Source organism: Procambarus clarkii, chromosome 16 (genome assembly GCF_040958095.1).
Source record: "Procambarus clarkii isolate CNS0578487 chromosome 16, FALCON_Pclarkii_2.0, whole genome shotgun sequence".
Taxonomy (NCBI): domain Eukaryota; kingdom Metazoa; phylum Arthropoda; class Malacostraca; order Decapoda; family Cambaridae; genus Procambarus; species Procambarus clarkii.
Genome location: NC_091165.1, coordinates 30,554,445 through 30,559,536, shown reverse-complemented (window position 1 = coordinate 30,559,536; position 5,092 = coordinate 30,554,445).

Sequence of the window (5,092 nt, the reverse complement as noted above, 5' to 3'; positions counted from 1 at the left end):
CAAGAATGTAACAACTCTTGTACATATCTCAAAAAAAAAATATATATATATAGTGTCTCAGGATATACATGCCTACAACAATTAACTAGCTCCCAGGACCTAGATTCAGGAAGCTCCGTGTATTTCTTCGTAAATAGGTTTGCTACGAAGGTTCCTAAGTGTGCCCTAAGAAGATGCTTAGGTGCAATTCACGTACGTCCACTTAGGAAGATATTTGTTGGTTCACATGCGTGCCGATAGAGGTCACTACTGTGTTTCGTTTGGCCAATCAGAGAGCAACAACATTCTTCATATTGAAGATTTAGCGCTGGCTTATCGGAGCTCTACTGCCTCCTATTTACGTCGAATTTTTTTATAAAATTAGTATATTTCGAAGTAAAACTGTTTTTTTCAACATCTACATGCAGCACCGACATTGTAGTAAACAAATATGTTACATTTGTTGTTTACCTACGTAATTCTAAGAGATACTGTGTAGGTGTCCTTGTTGCTCGGAAGATGCGCTGACAATTATTGTATATATTTACTGAATTTACCCAAGGGCCACTAACTATCTAGTGGCCTCGAAGAGGACAGAAAGCCGGCGGCTTGTTAAAGGGCTCGCCAATTGTCTTAATGATATTTTTTAGCTGGAATTTGGCATTTACGGCTTCAGCGGGTAGGCGGTTCCATGGGTTTATAACCCTCTTGGTGGAAAAAACATTTGTTTTCAGTCCTACTTGAGAGAACATACTCTCCAACACTATATCTGTGATTGCCCTGTTATCAGTGACTTCATACCAAATGGTATGAGGTATTTTGAGCTCTGTAATTACTTCATACACTCAGGAATATTGGAAGATATTCTTGTGCTGCACCCAGATTTTGCCAGTGGAGGCTAATAGATCAGCCTCAAGTATTTTGTTCTCTCCTGATTCCATGTATGACTGGCCATCCTGTGAGGTGAGGATGTTGGGTGAGCTTGTAGCTAGTTTTAGATCTACACTGTGTGGTCCTTCATACAGAATAGGGAAGCAGCACATTGCTGTGTGTACCTAACATGTTAAAAAATACATTGTTTGAGAGGAGTCTTGTAGAAACTGATAAGAGTAATTATAATATAATGTTTCCATGATTCAGTGCTTACCTCTTGTGAAAATCGCGAAGAGTTGTTTAGTCAGAGTTGATTTGTTTTTTGTATTGAGGCTGGTATTTTCTAAATTGATTCCATGTATGTCTAACCATCCTGTGAGATGGGAGTATTAGATAAACTTATAGCTAGTTTTTTATCTACACTGTGTAATATTCCATATAGAATAGGGTAGCAGCACATTGGTGTGTATACCTAATCTTCTTAATAACAAAAATCAGTAATAAAGATTTTAAACTTTAGTTTGTATTATTACAAGTACAGTACTGTATTATCCTTATTAAATCATGTTAACCATGGATCATTAAGATCTCATGTTGATATGTAATAGTCATATTTCTTTTGAACTGCTAATCCATGCTAATCATTCATTAAATTGTGCATTATGTCTCAATTTTTCACTTCCTTGGATATACTGTACAGTACAAAAAGATAGGATAAAAATAAACCAGTAATATTTCTTTCATTATTTTTTCATTTAAATAACTGCATCAATATTTTTACAGCTGACAGGATTTGTTTTCCCATACAGGTGCATTATTTGTTAAAAAAAAATTGGTTTATTGTTACACACAATGGTGCTACATAGCCTTCCCAGCTTGGTGCCTTCTTTTAATACTTACTGATTAAAAAATAAATAATAAATACATTTTATTCAGGAAAAGTACATACAGTTGATTTACAAACATAATGTTGGATTTATAGACAGAGCTAGTACATACAATACCTAAAGCCACTAATACTCATAGCATTTCGGGTAAGGTGTGGGGGAAAAAACACTTAGACTAAAACTTAATAGTAATCGGGATTAGGTATAAATTGTGTTGAAAGAAGGAATAAAAAATACAAAAAGGGGGGTTAACATAGCACAACTCAGCAATTGCACATGTTGGTGAACAGCATTGTTTAAAAATTAGCAAGACATGGGTTGACATTTAGGAGGTAAGTTAGGTTACATGGAGTTAATTAGGCAGTACTTGGTTTAACTCTTAAACTGGTTGCGAGAGGTACAGCCTTTGACATGATTCGGGAGGTCATTCCACATTCTGGGTCCCTTGATTTGTAGAGCACTTCTAGTTTGGTTACACACAGCCAAATTGAGTAACAGGAAGAGGTCTTGGACACAAATTTGTTCCATGCTAAATGTAGAGGAATCAGCTGAGAATCAGCTCAAATAAAATAAGTTGCCTCAGCTTATAAGGTAAATAAAATAAGCATTTCTCAAATAAGTAGCTGCCTCACCTCACTGCCTTACTGCTACATAGCCTTCCCGGCATGGTGCCTTCTTTTGATAATTACTTGTTCCACACCCAAATTGTATAACAGGAAGAGGTCTTGGACCCCTACTTCCCTCTCTCTTTTTTAATAGTCTATATAGTCATAATTATAGCTTTAAGTATTCAATGAATAAAGTTTGTGACATTTTTACCCTTCTCCTTACCTAACATCATTTGTGCAGCATATTTTTATTTTGTCTCACCCAGATTTAATTTACAAATAAAACCAAACTAAATAAATTAGAAATGGGTATATATAGCTAAGGTACACCCTTACTACTAGGTGAACAGGGGCATTTGGTGATAGTAAATGATCCCATCAGGCAGGGCTCATCACCTTCTCTCATATTTCATGTTCACCAGTGTTCATTTACTTAATAACTACGGGTATAATATCTTGCTATTATAAAACTAATTCTACTATCATAAAAGACATATTTACTTTAAGTTTCAAGCAAAGAATGCATATATAACTAACACGAAGGACTCCTCTTCACTAGATTCAATTCTTATAATCTTTTGTTTATGTTCCAAAATCTTAAAATCGTTCACAGTGTTATGTAGTAGAGAAAAAAGGAGTTATATCCAGTTTACGTAAAGCTACGAGTGGTTGAAACCACACTTAGATCCTGGAATGAACTTACGAAGGTTTTTCCACTTAGTATTCACCTAGTTGTGTTTGCGGGGGTTGAGCTTTGCTCTTTCGGCCCGCCTCTCAACTGTCAATCAACTGTTTACTAACTACTTTTTTTTCCCACACCACACACACACACACACACACACACACACACACAAGGAAGCAGCCCGTGACAACTGACTAACTCCCAGGTACCTATTTACTGCTAGGTAACAGGGGCATTCAGGGTGAAAGAAACTTTGCCCATTTGTTTCTGCCTCGTGCGGGGATCGAACCCGCGCCACAGAATTAGTGTAGCTACCTGAATACCGACGTAGCCGCCACGAAGGCGCTAAGAAGGAAAACATTCGTAGCTAAGAAGAAAAACCTTCGTAAGTACCTTCCTGAATCTGGCCCCAGGTACCTATAATTACTGCTAGGTGAACAGCACTTCATCTAGCAGTGAACACCTGCCAGCTCACCTAGTAATGAACACCACCTACATATCGCACCGCACCATTTGCCAGAAGGTGCAGAAGTACGATGGAGAGAGCAAAGTATACAATATTTCAAGTATGGGAATAAAGATATATTTAGGATTTAACGTTTTCTTATAAAGTTTCAATAAGACCTTTATTTGATGGTGCTACATAGCCTTCCCGGCTTGGTGCCTTCTTTGATAATTAACTACTTACATCTATTGAACTTTATCATCATTTACAAAAAGAAATTAACATAAAAATGTAGTCATTTTAATACACAAAACAAAAGTAGATATGTATGTTAATTATGATGCAGGATAGGATCACTATTAAGAACTTAATTATAAACCACAATATATTTTATATCATCAGAAATTCGGAAACATGCCATATATTTTCAAATATTTGTAATTAAAGTATTTATTTAGGAAGTAAGTATTTTAGTTACCCTAGTTAGATCTGAGTACACACATTCTTGCAACAAGAATTTCTTCCCACCAATCTGAGGTGCAAATGAGACCAGTCTTGACCCACTGGGCAAGTCATGAACTACAGCACCATCTATGCCAGAGAAAATTCAAAATATTCTTGATATCATTCAAATTGTCAATACGAGAACAGAATACATAAGTTGAGTGATGTCAAAGGAATCATATTGACTGACCGAGCCCCACTAAATATTTGTGGCTTCCTGACCATAAAGTTACCGCCACGGTCAAGGGTAAGAGACCTGATGTACCCATATACAAGCCACACTAGCTATTAGTTCATATAAGCTGACAACTTACCCAGAAAACAAAACTTCCTAATGATATATATTCAATTAATATGACTAAAATGTTTAAATCGTGATCATATATGTATCACGTGGACAATTTTTAATGTAATTTTTTCCCCAGATATTCGGGCTCTTTATTATGCTTCGTCTTGAGGCAAAACCCAATACCTTAAGATATATTGATGCTCTGTCCACAGATCATTCTCTCTCAAATCATATACACTGATGGTTTCCTACATCGCCCCACGGGTGATGCTGCAAGAGCAGTTGCCTCTACCCATCAGACAGAACTATTTGCCTTGCTTTTTACACTAAAATGTGTTCAAGTCTCCAAACTTGATGTATTAACTGTAAGAGATTTTCTATCATCCTTAATTACGCTTAACTCTCTAAGACACAATTGTAACATGACCGGTCGGAAGCTAGACAGAGAAAACACAACATTATTAGTGATGGTCACATAATTCATTTCATGTGAATTCCATCTTCGTTGGCATGCGAAACTTAAGGAACGGTCCAGAAAATATCTACTAAAGTTTACCTCAAGTGTGAAGATACTTCAGTGGATACTTAGATACTTTCAGTAAGTGTAAAGATAAGTGCTGACAATACTACCTTCATCTATTCAGACCCCAACCCAAACACACTAAATAATAATGTAAATAACAAAGTTAAAAAGTCCACTCAAGGACGTAAAGCAACAAACTTGCACTAAACATAATAAAGACCGACTACATTTTATTTGGAAGTAAATCCTCAAACCAAATTCAACTTCAGATTGAGAATGTTAACATTAGCAATAAAAATTGA